This window comes from Syzygium oleosum, unplaced genomic scaffold (assembly GCF_021117445.2).
Source record: "Syzygium oleosum isolate NSW1041296 unplaced genomic scaffold, Sole_v2.1 Sole_v2.06, whole genome shotgun sequence".
In the NCBI taxonomy this organism is placed as follows: Eukaryota; Viridiplantae; Streptophyta; class Magnoliopsida; order Myrtales; family Myrtaceae; genus Syzygium; species Syzygium oleosum.
The window spans coordinates 9222520-9239828 of NW_026607490.1; the positions used below are offsets into that span (position 1 = coordinate 9222520).

The 17309-nt window shown below is 41.2% G+C and overlaps 1 pseudogene; it reads left to right on the forward strand.

Moving 5' to 3' along the window:
* The first annotated feature begins 981 nt into the window (after window positions 1-981).
* Window positions 982-5152, forward strand: LOC130138450 (probable serine/threonine-protein kinase PIX13; annotated as a pseudogene).
* Window positions 5153-17309: the final 12157 nt, after the last annotated feature.

Here is a 17309-nt window from a genome sequence, read left to right on the forward strand (position 1 = left end):
ACGCGCAGGAGTCGTTGTGTTGCCGAATAAGTGTAGATTAGCCGTGTCTTAGCTGAGAAAGTTATTTACTCCATTTTTTATATCCGTTTCTCGTTTAATTGATAGAATTTCGAGTTCGTCGGCTCGATTTGTCTTCATTGTTTGGTTTTGATAATTTCCTTGTTTCTTCTGCAATTATTTCTTGCTTTCTTGTTTTGTTTTCGGTGTCTTTTTCACCATGAGTTGTACGTTTTTGGGATGTAATCTCCAGCTGGTCTTGCCCTGAGAATGCAGGCGTTTGTCGTACCCTTATGATAATTCCAAACTTCAAATTGTGAGTTACGATATTTGGTTTTTATTGTTGGATATGAGTTAGCAAGTAGGAAATTTTGTCACAGAATTTTGGTTTTAGTTCCTCCTGTGGTTGGACTTTGTTACCGTTCACATTTGGTCCGGGCATTTCATTGGATCAAGATTAAGTTTCGATGCTTTAGCTGGAATACTTAGGCAAAAGAAAATTAGAAAGAAATTGAGACGAGAAATGAGAATGATATGTTTGAGAGAGCAGATATGAACGAGGAGAAGAAGGCATTTTGTCACGAGACTGTAACATATCGGTCATGGCGTTTTAATGGAACATGTTTGATACACAAGATGGACTCAGTCCCAACAGTTTGAGCGTTTGGGATAAGGGGCTGTTTAACACTGTGTGGAAGTTTCAAAGCAAGAGCTAAAAACCTAACTATACATCTTATAGATATTCTGCATGTCATACTAGTTATTGCCCTCCTGCTTTCTGAATTATCCTGAAATTCATGCAAGCCCCAACTTACAGACAAAGCGAATTATGAAGGAATATGCTTCATAAACATGTCCACTAACAACTTCAGTTTCTAACTTCGCTAACTAACTCTTTTCCCACCGGCTGACATCTCTTTTCCCTTCAGTTTCTTCACTTTTTTCTCTTCACTTGTGCAGTCACAGGAGGACCAGCTATGACTGTTAAGCTGTTCATCGTCTTCTGAGGATGGCCTGAGCAGGAGCTTGGGTGGGAGGTCAAATGAGTCTATTCCAAATGGTTACGTTGCTCCACTTCAGAAGTCAGAGTCTTTAGTTTTGCAGAGCTGAAAGTCGCAACAAGAAGCTTCAGATCTGATACAATTCTCGGCAAGGGTGGTTTTGGTAGTCTTCAAAGGCTGCCTTGATGAGAAGGGGTCTTCCCAGAGAAAAAGAATGACTCCAATTGCCATAAAAAAGTTGACCCCAGAGAGCATGCATGGATTCAAAGAGTGGAAGGTAATTTTAGTTCCTCTCAAGGAAAGCTCGGGTTGCATATGCTTTCCAGTAGTTAATGTTAATCACTATTGCATTTTTTGCAAGAAGCTGTATTTTGATGGTGGAGAAGAATCGTGTCCAGATATGTAGTTTGTTGTAGAAAATGAGAAAGAGATAATAGATGTTAGTGGCCTTTTTAGTCGCTAGATTATTCTGGTTTTGTGTGGTTAGTTTCATATGAAGCTCACTATCTCAATTTGCTTTCTTCCTTTCAAGAATATATGTTGTTGCCCAACTGAACATATATTTCTGGGGGTTTGATCAATCATGTGGACCAGATTATTCTGTTAGGATTGCAATTATTAAGGAAAAGACTGCTTGCTCCTCTTATCCTTTATTTTAGGGTCCATGACTTGTCCTATGATCACAAGCAATTCTATGCAAGAGCTTGGAGAAAAGTCAGCTTGCTTTTCCGTTGTATGGTTCAAGTCCACATAAAAACATTGAAAAATCTTGTGAGATTCTGTTTTCAAGGACTTCTGGGGTTAGTGTACGTATTTTCCAGGCATGCAATAGAAGAGTAAAAATTTGCCTGTCCTACACCTGGCATCATTAATTTTCCGGTGTTTATTTTATCTCTATTCAAAATCAAAACAGCAGGCACAGTGCTGGGTGAAATACATGGCTCATATAAGATTCCGTACGCATGTAACATTGGAGATTTAAATAGTCAAAAAATTTCGAGAAGAGTTGTTCTCACCAATTTGCTGAACAGGTTGTCAGGATGTAAAGTGATGAGACGCAAATGGTTAAGGCATATCTGTTTTGGAAAGCACATTTGAGTGGCCATCTCGGGGTGTGTGGCTGAGAAGGCAAGCTGCTGTAAATCCTAGGACCATTTGATCTATAGGTACCTCAGATGAACGTCTGTGTTCTTGATCTAAATCTTGAGATTCCACAATCCTGTCCTACAGTTGTTATGTCTAAGTTGTGTGGTGCATATTACGTGCGCGTTTGTTTTCCAGCAGCCAAACAGCACGGAAGTGGAGGAAAAAAGTAGGATGAGAGAAGCTTTGCCAGCTTAGCTTCTATCTCTATGGTTCTTGAGAGGTGGAGTAGAAATGTCTTATGAATCTTCATTGTTTATAAATATTATGGTAAAAGTCTTGTGATAGCTTGTAAATTTTGAAATGTAGGGAGTCTTCTTGCATTTCACGGAAGGACTTTAGGTCCTGCATCAGAAACTATTATGACTTATATCCTTGCCTTTTAAGCTGAACTCAGAGGATATCACTACAATGTACCTGAAACATTAAATACCAATATGAGTTTTACGACATCATAGCCACTTCTGGAATTTCTCAACATAGTTCTAGGAACTAAAACCATCCTTAATGAGGATATTTTATTTGTGGAAAGGTGACATAATTCTTTGAGTCCAAACTTATGCTACTTTAGGAGACACTGGACATAACTGTTCTTCTTCAAGTATCCTTGGAAGAATGAATAAGATTATGCCATTTTCTTTTTCATGAATCACCGGGTAAATGGAGGTCAACATGTTACTAGCATGCAAGTCTTTTATAAGGGAAAAGATGAGGAGGGAAGGACTTAGCCTCCACATAAATCTATCTAGCATATGAATTTTTCAAAATTGATCTTCACTCAAGATGCTATTGTCTTTCTTGGAAGGTGGACATCTACTATGTACTACACAAGATGAGTCCAGTCTATTCTCATGTTGCATATCAGAGCTTGTATGATTCTGTGTTTTAGACTCTACATGGTCACCCATACAGTCATCAATCAAATCCTCAATTGGCTTAGCCGATGTCAAAATCATGTGAGGGATGTTTACTTGCTTTATAAATAGGTTGGGCACTTAAGATTTGCTTACTCCTTGTTTCATGAATACGAGATTGTGTACTTACAGTAAGGCATATGAAATTCAACCATGTGGTTCACATGTCAGGATTTACTATTGAACATGGGTGATGATGCATCATTGAATATTTCATCCCAGTTTTTATTTCAGATTATTTGTTACCATCTAAAATTTGTAGGGTGCATCCGCAGTAGATGGCTCTGAGGGTGCCGTTCTGGGTTTCTTTAATTTCTTATCACACAAATTGGTCGTTCTGTCTCCTCCCTTTTTTCTGGGGAAGATGCCTATTTGCTTCATCTACTTAAAAAATGTGAAACTATGAGGTTTTACCCTATTTTGATTAGAGAGTGATAACTTTTTGCAGTTGGTGGTGAACTTCCTGGGCAGCTTATCTCGTCCAGACATTGTCAGGCTAATGGGATACTGTTTGGAGGATAAAGAACTACTTGTCCATGAGTTCAAGCCAAAGGGTACCCTAAAGAACCATCTCTTTGGAAGTAAGGTTCTTTCTTGGGCGATATATACATGCTTGCCTTAAATTTATGGTAAATATGATATTTTCTTGTTTCAATGTACTACACAAATCATGTTTCTTTCCTGCTGCAAAGGGCGTCGGCCATTAAACCACTTCCATGGGTCACACGGATTAAAATTGCAATAGGAGCAGCCAAAGGCCTCACGTTCTTGCACTAGTTAGGCAGGCAAATAATGTGCAGAGATTTTAAGCCCTCAAACATATTGCTGGACTCAGTAAGTTTCACGTTCGTTACTTAGATTAAATTAAGCAATACCACATTTCTCTTACCTTTAAAATTTGGTTCCAAAATCTTCTCCTGTGCTGAAATAACTCACATAAGCTTGCAACATCTCTCTTTTTGCAATTCCCTCCTGCATTGTGGAAGCAGCACGAATTTGAAACCTTATGCGTTCAGGCTTTCATTCTGGCCAGGTTTTCACATATAACACGGGAGTTATCATTGCAAAGCATCTTCAAAACCTGACCTGAGTATGTTTTCCTTATTTTTTGGTTGGGGGGCTTTGTTGTTATGCTCGTCTAAAATTGCATATTCCCAAGCTACTCTTTCCATAGGTAGTTTATAATACCAGTCATTCGCCTAAGCTAAGCTTATTAAATCTGCATTGTCCAAGTTTACTGGTGTATAGATCAAGCTAGCAGTAGAAAAGAGACCTTATCCACTTTGACCTTTTGGTTGGCATGTGTTTCAACAGTCCTATAACGCCAAAATATCAGATTTTGGTTTGGCAAGAAAAGGTCCAGATAAAGATAGATCACATGTGAGGACACAGGTTTGTTGGAACTTGTGGCTACGCAGCATCCGAGTACATAGCCACAGGTAATATGATGGGCTTTCTGAATTGCTTGGGGTGATCATAGCAGAGAACATTGCATTTTGGACTTAGTTTGACCATGGCTGAAGCCATGTTTAGCAAATTCATGCTAGATTATCACATCGTTCTGGTTGAACAGGTCATTTATATGTGAAGAGCAATGTCTAAAGCTTCGGGATGGTACTGGTTGAGCTTTTGACAGAATGCGAGCACACGATGCAAATCGTCTGACTGATCACCAGATTTTGGCGGAGGGGCTCAAGCCTCAATTTTCTAAAAGGAAATTGACTAGAATCATGTACTCTCGACTGGAAGGGCAATATCCTCTTGAGGATGCTCTTTATGTAGCCACACTCGCATTCCTAAGTCTCTGGTATTTGCCCAAGCACCGGCTGGCGGCCATCGATGAATGAAGTTGTGGAAACCCCGGAAAGAATTAGTTGCAGCTGATAGAAAATACTGTTTCTTAGACAATTGATCCCAACTCGGCCGTCTTTCTCCGACACGGTCAGTAATTCTTTATTCATCACCTCCGCTCATTGCTGATTCATCTTCTCAACTCTATGAACTAGCTTGGCCAATAGATATGCTTGTTGGCACAAGTTAGACTGACCCATCCATGCCTTAAGTTCAAAATGTGCCCGTGTTGATACTCCGTGTGTGTGTGTGTGTCGGTGTGTGCGTGATAAAGAGAGAGAGAGAGTAAGCCCCTGCCATCATGATTTGGCGGAAAAGCTGCCATGTTCTCCGAGCTTAAGAATTTTGTCGAGTGGCTCTAACCTGCCCAAACAATCAAGTTTGCTCTTCATGCCCGAGTCGTCAGATGACCCTTTGACTGCACGGTAAAAGCAAGCTGTGTTTGCAAGGCCGGATAAATATGTTAATTATTTTGGAACGATCTTTGCGTATTTATGGATTCCAAATGCTCAAACCTCGACATAAAAAAAAAACAAAATTGTAACAGCAAAAGACATCCTGAGGGGATTGGACATCATTCAATATAGGCGGTCAAGATCTGATTCGGTGGAATGTTCCTCGTATCGTTAACAACTAAGATCCCGCGCACGTGTGCCGGACCTCCTTCAGAAAAGGACATTCCCCTAATGGTTACAAGTGGACAGGAAAGTCTAAAAAAAGCTGTCCAATCATGGATATATATCTATTTTAATCGTGTGGTCTCGTGTCTCCCATCGCTATCAACTTTCGTCAGAAAGACCCCAACCGAACCTCATTAAATGCGGTAAAAGGGTTTCATCGTCATTTCACGCTGTTGCGACGTAAAGGAATAATGTACTGAAAGAACGAGTGATGAATGAAAAGGAGTTAAATGACACTATTGTCAACAGAGAGATAGCGACAGAGAGTGGTCGCTGCTTCCATACACGTGTGCAAGAAAGTGTGATCTCACTGTTTATTAAATTGGATATAAAAGACTAAATTCTCTTTCCTTTTAACGGTCGTTGACAAACAATAACTGTCAAGTTCAAAAAGGTGAAAATAATTGCTAGCACACAGATAGATTCGGGGGGCAGGTTTGGTCGGGGTTCTTGGCATACTTGAGCTTAACCCCCTGCAAAATCTTCATTGCCCAGTCTTTGACTTCCTCGACTATCTTCTCAAAAGCACCTACCAACTCTGTCTGTGCGCTTGCCCGAACGCCGGTCTTGCAAAACGTGGCAAAGTGCTCGCAGTTGTTATCGAAGAGGTCGTACTCACCGAAACTATCGCCCCCGTGAAGCTCCCAAGCCTTGTTTACAACTTCCTCGGGCGGTTTGGTATCGAGTAAAGTCGTGCGAGTCCCCCGCCTCGTCAGCCAGTACTCCAGCAGAGGCCGCCCATATGCATATGAACGGAGGGAATGGAGTTTCTCGCCTTCTCGCCGGAAGGAATCGAGAGAAGTCTTGTCGACTCCTGTTCTTATGAGATGAATTACATTGCCCCCTCCAACGTAAATTCCTATTAGAATCAATAGTGAGTATGTGCAATTAAAAAAAAACAAAAGGATCGATTGTTTAAATCACCCATAGCAAATCGTAACCACGCAATCAATGTATTAATAGGGAATGAGAAGCGAATAGATGTGGGTCGATGGCGGGAGAGGATTGCCTAAGTGAGTCGTAATGTATTAGTCTTTGTGTTGGAGAATCAAAGACTAGTAGAGAATATACTTCGATGACGACAAATCACAAAGTTTCAGTGTTTTGCGTGATTTAACTGAGGTACGTTTTTTTACCGACTAATTTCGACCTTTCAGGAAATGTGAAGAATATTCAGAGAGAGAGACCACTGAACGAGGAAAGATGTCGAGGAAGAAGAAAAAAAAAGAGAGGAGAAACCATGTAAATCGGATAAGTTTCTATCATTTGCTATCAATAGGTCGAATTGTCTGGGGAGAAAAACCAGCTTCTCATCTCACCAATTTTTTTTTTTTATTATTTACTAGCATAGAGAGAGAGAGAGAGAGAGAGAGAGAGAGAGAGAGAGAGAGAGAGAGAGAGAGAGTGGCGAAATGGACAAATGAAGAAGGAATGTGCCGGTCGCACAACAGAGGCTAAACAGATTAGTGAGAGTGAGCCCCACCGGGAACCCCATCAGCTTCTTGGCGTTCAAAGTCCTCGAGAGCTCGTCGAGGACCGGTGAGTCAGAGAGCCGGTGAAGGCGAGGATGAGGCCGAGGACGAGGAGGCCGGATGGGCAGCTGTGGAAATGGAAAATGGAAGAAGGTAAACTAATTATTGTGGGTGAGCTCCACTGAGAACGGCATCAGCTTCTCGGCGTTCAAAGTCCTTACGAGCTCGTTGAGAACCCGGTGAATCAGAGAGCCGGTGAAGGGGAGGACGATGCCAAGGATGGGGGGCCGGATGGGCGGCCACGGAAATGGAAAAACGAAGAAGGTAAACAAATTGTTGTGGGTGAGCCCCACCGAGCACGCCATCAGCTTCTCGGCATTCAAAGTCCTCGAGAGCTCGTCGAGGACCCGGTGAGTCAGAAAGCCGGTGAAGGGGAGGATGAGGCCAAGGACGGGGAGGCCGGATGGGCGGCTGTGGAAATGGAAGAACGAAGAAGGTAAACAAATTAGTGCAGCTGAACGTCCACCGAGAACGGCATCGGCTTCTTGGCGTTGAAAGTCCTCGAGAGCTCGGCAAGGAACCAGTGAGAGAGAACCGGTGAAGGCGAGGACGAGGAGGCCAGATGGGGCAAATCAGATATACGAGTGGCCATTGAAATATAAAGAAGAAGACGATGGCAAGATTTGATAATCGCTGAGTTGAACTATCATGTCAAGCGCGTACAGCTACTGTCCTTTGGCAAAATGAAAGAAAACAAATAACGATTTAGTCGAGCAGGTAGCCATGTTATGAGAAAATGATAACGATAATGGAAAAGGCAAAAGAGGATGAATGGCCCACCGTGATGCGAGTAGAGGCCAAACCGCCGGTAAGTGTAAATATGATCCCCAGGATTAAGCTCTTCCGGTCTGACCACGGTCCCCGACAGTAGCAGCCATAATGTGAATAACTTGTCGATAATCTCAGCCACCATTTTATCCCTTTGCGGCCCTTCTGTGGTCTCTCGTACGTGTGTGCTTTGACGGAATAGGAGCTGGGTGGGTTTTTCTAGATTGAGACTTAGGAGAGGATTTGAAGAAGGTAGGAACACTAGTCCTAATTGATACTGAATGGGTTGGAATGAAAGGGTACCTTGGGTCTGGTTTGATGACGGCGATGATGAGAGAGAGAGAGATATTGAAGGAAGAGCAAGAGAGCACACTGAGAGAAAAGAGAGGGAAAGGAGTTAATCGTAGATATTGATGGGGGCGTTCACATAGGGCGACAATTAAAAAAATATAGTGGGGGGGCCCCATTTTGAATCTTGGAGCCTAGAGGAAGAAAATGTACATATTGCGCTCTCGTCCGTCTATACTTACGGATTAACAAGAAAAGAGCAAAGTGGGTTGGATTAGGCTTGGGATAACGGGTGACACGACACGACCAATTGCTCTTTCTAATTCAACCGGAACCGTTCTTTTTCCTCCATATGCAATAGCATACGGGATGATCTTAGTTTTGTGTTCGTTTCTCGAATTTTGGTAGGGACATTTATTTGCGAATTACCAAACAATGAATGTAAGGTGGCGCGTGAGTTTGGTTCCACGTCGAAGGTTCTCAAAACGGTCTACGGTGTCCCCGTTTGACGTTTCTTTGTTCACTCGTCCCCCAACTTCACAAAATGACAAGCGAGAGAGAGAGAGAGAGAGAGAGAGAGAGAGAGAGAGAGAGAGAGAGAGAGAGAGAGAGAGAGAGAGAGAGAGAGAGAGAGAGAGATGCGATTGGATCTCTGTGATGGTTTTGCTTTTTGATGCATCTTGGCCGTATTCTTTTGCACCATTTGCATCATTTTGCACCACTTTCTTCTCGTGAAAATCATCGACCAGGATAGCCATATCAATGCAGGTCAACAAAAGGGGGCTTCTTTTTCCTATCATCCTTTTTGTTAGAAATATGTTTCGAGCTTGAGCCCGAAGCGAAAATGTGAATATTTTAAATTGGATATTTTGCGGACATCTGAAATCAAGCAAAGCAAAAGAGACGTGAGTTTCCGGATTAGAGTTGGAGTCCGCTGCTTCAAATTGGAAAGTCCAAGTGGACTTTGATTTACACAATGACTCGGTCAATGTGAGAAATCAACGAAAAACAGAATTATTTCCTCTGTTAGAGTCGGCAAGAAATAAAAGAAAGAAAATAGAAAGAATAAAAGTATTCTTTCCTAATTCAAGTGGGAGTCACAGTCAACAGAGGGAAAGTCCAAGCCAAGCTTGGTTGACCGAATTATCCAGGCTTTCTTCCAATTCTGAGTAGGCTCCTTCCAAGACCATTCTCTTCCACATATATTCCAATGTCCCCTAGATCCTAGTTCAATGTGCTCTTTTGTTTCGCTCTTTGCAGCAGTTTCCGCCCCCCATAAGATGGGTTATTTCAGCAGGTGCGCATTAAAAAGAACAGGGTTTCATTTCGAATAGGTTGCTATATTTTTACTACGAGGCCAGGAAATGTCTTGATGATGATAGACCCAAAAAGTCTAGAGAGACGAGACCTCTCTACAACTTGCGGGGATCTGGAGCTTTGACGCTATCAAACATGCATCCACTTCCACCTTTCTCTTGCAAGGAAAGCTGGAACTGCAATATTACTTTGCTTCTGGTCGCTTCAAATCAAATTGCTCCACAACTATTTCTAATTGTGACTCCGGAAATGGTTTACAAGCAGGGCATTCTTGAAAATTAATAATCATTTTTAGAGAGAGAGAGAGAGAGAGAGAGAGAGAGAGTGGATTTTTCTTTTCTTTTTTGGTTTTTGGGATTTTCTTGCTGAGGAACGAGGGAGCAGCAACAGGAAGTGGTCTCACGTTTACTTGAAGGTGGGGTCCTGTGGCTTTTGTGTGGTTTGATAGTTTCTGGGTCTTTCTTCCGCCAGAGAGCATCGATTGCTTTTATTTCACGCTTCATTTGACTTGGTTTAGTTTTGGCATCGATAGAAATTCCCAGCAGTATACTTCATTCGTTGGAAAGGATACACTACACTAGTATCGGAACAGAAAGGATCGACCCTACAACCCGAAATGTCCTTATATTAAAAATTGATGTACTATTTAGCCATCCATCCAATCAAACATCATAAGCCAAATTCGATTGATGAGTCCCAAACATGAAACCACGGCTATTAGGATGAACAAGAGACGACACACTTGCATCGCTTTTAATTTCTTATCGCATCAATTTAGAATATAATCATATTATATATGACTTAGTATGCAACCTCAAAACTGCGCCAAGCTTGTGATAATAAAACGCAATACTAAGTTCGAATTTCACTTAAAATGGGGACAAGGTCTTGCACCTAGGGATTACTCTATATTCATAGAGATCCACCTGTACTAAAACCACTTGGAGCACGAAGAATCATTCCACTATCTAAAGTTTAGGCGCATGAAAGAAGAAATGAAAATCATTACCCGTTAATTGCAAGTTTAATCTCTTTTCGTCAATCAAATCTTTTCATGGTGAACGAATGTTGTGATACTTTGAAATGAGAAAAGTTAAACGCGATAAAGTATTTTACATATTTCGCTACACAATCCATGGCGTTGTAACCAATCAATCATCACTTTTGTGATATTAATCCAAACCGATTACACTTTAATATTTAATGAGCACAACAATGCATATTCTCGTTAGTTTTGGGGTTGCATCTGCAGTAGCTTCTGACCCATAAAATGGTTAGGAACGAGAGAGAGAGAGAGAACAAAATTTTTAAGGTTTTGCGTTTGTCTGTCTCCTTTCCTTGGCGTGAGGTTGAAACTTCGAAGTTGAAGGTGGGAACCTGCGACTTTTTCATGGATGGTGGGTCCCCCTTTATAGTGATAATGTTTGATAGATTATCAGGATCATCGAAACGAAATTTGCGACTTAAAACTAAACGATTTCCCGGTTGAGAATATTATATTGTACACCTTATGGTTATGGGGCCCATCGCCAATAATGAATTAACATCCACCAACGCGGGAGCATCACCATAAAAATGACAACGTTCTAAGCCACTTAATCATGTCAGAAAAAGGTTGTGTGCAGTGCATGATAGCCTTGATAGGGAATCCAGATTGGGTGGATCTATATCACTCAAGCTACCGTTAACGACTTCTCCAACTAATCTATTTTCTGCCTGTCCTTGACTCTACGGTTGCGAGCACTGAAAATCGTTGTCGTTCGCACACTAACGCTTTAATCATGTAAAAAGAAAAAGGTCTTGTGTATGATTGGAAAGGGTCAAGTCTAGACCCCGTAATTTCCATTATGTTAAAAATTGAATGCATACGTACAGGTATGCGGTGATTTTAATAGCACCAAAAATGAAGAACAAAGAAGCGGTTGATCGGAAGGAGGAAGGATGTCAGTTTTCGAGACTTGCCTCAATCATAAGAGAAGTGTTCATTCGGGACAAATGTTACAAATGTTCTACTAAAAAAACTCAATCACCCATAAGCAAAACTAGGCGGAATGAGTAGGTAGAATGACCAGGTAGCTAAGAGGAGAGAGAGAGAGAGAGAGAGAGAGAGAGAGAGAGAGAGAGAGAGAGAGATGGATTTGGATGGGGAACTTTTTTTAGTCTCTCACCAAACATGACAACGTGTGCAAACCCACCAATCAAAGATAGAATGGAGTGGTCCAAACATATTGCGATTCGCCCTATCACTGTTTGTGTGATTGGCCTCATCTATCTGGTATGAACATGTATGAGAAAAATTATAAAAAAAGTCATAAATCTATTGCAATTGTGTCAATTCAGTTATAAACCTTTTTTTTTTTGGCAATACAGTCCTAAACCTTTTGCAATTGTGTCAATTCAGTCCATCCGGCCACTTTTGACCCCCCAGCGCTGACATGGACGCCGGCTGGTGCTGGCCAAAGCTGACGTGGCAATTTTTAATTTTTTTTTACTTTTTTTCTCTCTTTTTTTTCCCTATCTTCCTCCCCGGTCGCTGGTCCCACGACAGGCGACCGGCCAAAGGCTGACGCCGATGAGGTGGGACTCATCGGTCATGGGCGAGGCTAGCCCTTGCCAGCATTGGCTAGAGCAAGCCTCGCTGTCGCCGGGCGAGCTCGACCTCACCTAGCGATGGCAAGGTCTCGCCAGATTTGGGCGGCCTCGTCGTCGGTGGGCGAGGTCGAGCTTGCCTGGCCATGGCAAGGCTCGACCTTGCCTAGCAACGGCGAGGGTGGATTTGGCGAGACCTCGCCCAACGATGGTGAGGTTAAGCTTGCCCGGCCATGGCGAGGCTCGACCTCGCCCGGCAACGGCAAGTTCCACCTTGCCGACCTCAGACTCTTGCCGATCGCCGAACCAGCAACTGGGGAAGAAGATAGGAAATAAAAAAGAAAGAGAGAAAAAAAAAAGTTAAAAATTCAAAAAAAATTCAGAAAAAAATATTTAAAAATTGTCACGTCAACATCGGCCGGCCAAAAGTGGCCAGATAGACAGAATTGGCACAATTGCAAAAAGTTTAAGACTGAATTGGTAAAAAAAAAAGGTTTAGGACTGAATTAGCACAATTGTAATAGATTTAAGACTTTTTTGGTAATTTTCCCGACATGTATGCATACGTGACCACTTAAACCAAGATGAGATGATATGAACATGCATGCATATGTGCGCAACTGTATATACACATATGGCGAGGATAAGATGCACGCCTACATATTGCATAGGGTTCCACTCTCAATCTTCACATTACATACACCAGTTTGTGAAGGTGTAGAGTTGACTTGATAATTAAAGAAACGACCTATGTGTGAATTAGGCATATGACATACACACAGTTTATAAAATTTCCCAATTACATATCTATCTTGATTGGTTTACTTGTCGAGAGTACCCTTTCAATCATACTCTCGTGATCTCAACCACTTCATTTTCTTAATTTCTATTTAATCATCTACATAATCCATTTTCTTCTTTCCATTTCATATTATTTCTAAAATTATATGTTGTTATATATTTGATATTTTTCCCGAAATGCTGCATGTACATGTGTGCTTATAGAGGGAGAGACACGCATATATATGCGCACATGCACACATGTATAGGTGTAGGGTCGTGCAACTCGTCTAAGAAATGTGCTGTGTTTGGTTTGAAAAGTCTGCACTCATGGTAATAAATAGCAAGATGCGTTTAGTTGAGAGCATAATTTAAATCCTCTAATCAGTCAGCATAAAGGCACAAAAGGGCCCTTCAAATCTAGTGTGCCGTCTCCTGTGCTCCCGCTACAAGGACAAATGCATTTGATTAATGCGAGGACGACTGAAAATGCATCCAGTCGAGTTGTCAATTTAGATCGGACAAAGATGTTGCCGACTATTTTCTTAGATAGGGGACACATTTTAGGGTTTAATAAAGCAACGCAAACACGTGTCCCGCAAACACTTGTCGGAAAGGCAGCATATGCAATTCTTGAATAATGAGTTGGTCAAGTTGCCTCGGAAACCCTCATTACAAAATGATGATGATGCGTGAAACCAAAATTAACGATTGTGACGTGACCCATTTAAGAGGATACTTGCTAAGGGGAGAGGCACAAAGAAAGGAAGAAGAAGAAACCGATGTTGTTCACGAATGGAAAAACAATTTTTTTGGTGATAATGTCTCTTCCTTAGCAACTTTAGAAAATGCAAAACGTTATTTTCAAAAGAAATTCGATCAATCGGTTGGTTAACCTCTACAAGGCCCACAAAAAGTTTGAACCGGAACTTGAAAAAACATAAATTTCTCTTACGGTTGACTGGTAGGTTTGTTAACTGATTCGGAAGATTATCTTTGAAGATCTTATTCAAAGGACGGAATTCTCTAGAAAAAAAGTCGTTAGCTGGTTATCCGTTCGATTTTTTACTTGCGTATGTATACTAATATCTTAATAGTGAAATTCATGTGACGATATTGAAATATTAGCAATCCCATGCTTTAATGTTTCCGTTAGAAAAGTGATATTAAATCTACAGAAGTGTCAGATATTGTTTAGAAATTATAATAAAGTTTGAGTAAGATTGTGTGAAATGTGAGGACGTATATATCATAACATGCATGTGGTTGCACTGGGAGGAATATCTATTACAAAAAAAAAAATTGGTTTAAAAATATTACGAAAAATTTCAAATTAGTACGCATGAAATAAATATACCCCCAACTAATTTTTTTACCACAAAAAACTCAAATCGATGCACCTGTGATAAATATACACAGTTTGTCCACATATAGCTTCGGTGATATTAGAGGGACGAACTCAAATGATAAGTCCCGATGTCAAATATTAATAAGTGAATAATTACCATGCTGTTGCGTGTACCATTGGTCAAATCTCATCAAATTTTCGCTCTAATTTCTTAATCCCAGAGGGGGGGAGCCACGTGTAACCATTTGACCGTAAGCACACCGAGGGCCATGGGAGCTGGGTGCCCCTGATTATGAGGATTTATGTCCTTGTTCTTGGGAGAAAAAACATTAGTGAGAAAGAAGGGGATTGAATCCGTGCGATGGTTGGAGTCCATGAGATTTTTGGGGGGATGGGATGAGGCCGTTCGCTTCAGTTCTCTCTTGAACGTGTTTCTCCAAAGTCGTAGATCTCAAAGTTACCTCCACCTAAACCCCCACAAGAGAAAGCAATTCTAGACCCAAGCAAAACCGACTGCAATTGTTCGATCACCATGCCAATGTGGGTCAACAAAGGGCGGCGGTTCATGCACATTCTTTAGGAACTGATCAATAACTCCTAGCGTCGATGTGATGCCACGTCGCTTCCGGCCGTGATTTAGCATCAAACTCATTTCGCCAATCGTCCTTCCATCCAATACAATTCCAACTTCTCCTTGGTCTTGCGCCAAGCGCTTTCCATTTCGCCCTGCAGGTAGCTCTTGACCCACGTGTGGTTTTTGCCAAGGTTGCTATCTGTACTGTGAATCTTTGACGCGTACGCGTGCAATAAGAGATTAGGTAATAAAACTACGCTGCGTTTGATTATATTATGACCCGCGAAAAAGTCAAGCTGCGGCACGTGAACGTGAGATGCATGAACGTGTTCTTTCCCATCTTATGCTTTCATTTTCACTCTGGAACCCCGTTCACGTCCGGCGTCACGATTCTTGGGCACTCCAAAAGTGTCCCACCCACATCCATGTTATAATTTAAGATATGAATTTTCACTTTTGATCTACTTTTGGTCCCTAAATTATCGTATGTTTTTCTTCCAAATCGAGCCCTTGAACTTTTAATTTATCTAGCAAGTCCTTGAACTAGCATGAATTTTCTAAACAAGTCCTGTATCAGACTTCGAATGTTAGTTTATGGAAGCCGATGTATCCATCTGATAGACTCGTCAATTTCAATTGACCGCATTTAGAACCAATGAAACTTGATCATATTTTCTATTGTGCGATTCTTACGATCTTTATGGCAGTTTCCATAACTATCTTACGTAACAACCCGTGATTCATGGATATAGGCTCTTAATTCACGACGATCGCTACCTCATATGTTGGGTAAGTCTAGGGAAAGTTGGAATGGAGTATATCTCGTGGAATATAAGGTGTATTTCATATTATCGGGACAAGTGACACGTCACTTTGCCGAGACATATGAGAATATTCTGTGCTAAAAAGATGGCACCTCCGTATGATGACAATCTCATAAAAAATTCTATTTGATTTTCCCAGTGAAATATGATTATTTTCTCCAAACAATAAGAAAAAAACACCATTTTCGATATGGAAAGAAAAATACTTGGTCGACGACACTAATACAATTCTCTTACTACTCGAGGACATTACAGCTTTTTCCTCCAATGTTGTGCTTGTTGCCCATTTCTAAGCAAGAGGAGAATAGAAACATGTGAAAGAACAGTTTCAAACACTAATTTGTGACTCATTATGTATCAAGGAGAAGTCTAAACAAAGCAGATGTCGTTCGTTTCAGATATCTATGTTGGGCGGTGAGAGTTTCGGAGTCGAATATTCTGGTTGCTTTTTTAGCCTCTAATCCACAGAAAACGGGAGAGGTTGACTGTCAGCTTTAAAATATTGCAGTGCTTTTTGCAGCATTTGGACGAGGAATAAAAACCGGACGGTCAACATATATGGTGATGACTCTCCGGACATGATCCACGGCGGTACATACGAAATGACATTTGTTAGAAAGTCGAAATTCTTTAGAAATCGATCGTGAGAGAGGGATGAAGGTGAAAATGAGAGGAAGAGACCTCTAATTCTTAGGAAATTTTCTGATTTTCTTTGAAAGTTGGCTAGGTGGCCTCGACTTCAAAGGCCTTGGCCACTCATGTGGCCCTGAGCCCAATCAATGGACACATTTTCTTCACTCGGGCTAGTGCCCGAGAGCAAAGTGCCTGGCGCGCTCCTTTTCCTAATTATCTCATCTCGACATGGGTCCAATTGTGTCGTCCCTGGACAAGCACGACCAGTTGGCCATTGCTATTCCAGACCACACATATTTAGTTTAGCACAGCAACAACATAACTCAATGGTTCAATAGGATCCAGGATACAAACATCGAATGGTTTTCGGTCTAGCGTGGACATTGTCTCGATGTCTCCTCACGATTTGGTGTATATGAGCACACATGGTGATCGCAGAGTCTTATTTCTACTGACTTAGTTCAATCACGTTTTGCGGTCGCGTGATTTTTTTTTTTTTTCCGAATTTTCATATGAGCTCTCTGGAGTTGAGCATGTTGCAATCCGTTCATACAGGAACTTAAGTAATTGTTATAACCCAAAAGCAGTACTTCATCTCGGTGAGTTGTATGTGTTGTGAGGTTTTATGGGACCATTGCCAACTGTTCTAAAAACTTAAGCTATTAGATAAAGACGCGGTTTAACATTTAATTGTTTTAGCACTTCCCCCTCACGCTTAGTTTGGTCTTTTTGCCTAGTATTAAGCGTGAACATATTTAATGGGGAAGGCAAATGAGGTTTGGAAAGATTTGAACTCAGGACCTCCTACTTTGATATCATGCGAAATTTTGTAGGATCACTGCCAACTATTCTAAAAACTTAAGCTAATAGATGAAGACGTGATTTAATATTTAACTATTCTAACATGTGTGTTGGGGAGAAAATGTTCCTTAAGACATTGCATGGAGTTTAATATTTGAGAACAAAAAAACACACACTCAGGACAAGTGAGATCGCTTAAGTACCAAGCAAGCTTATTCTTATTCAATGATTCTACAAAGATATAACTTGGCCAGAGTTGAGTATTTTTC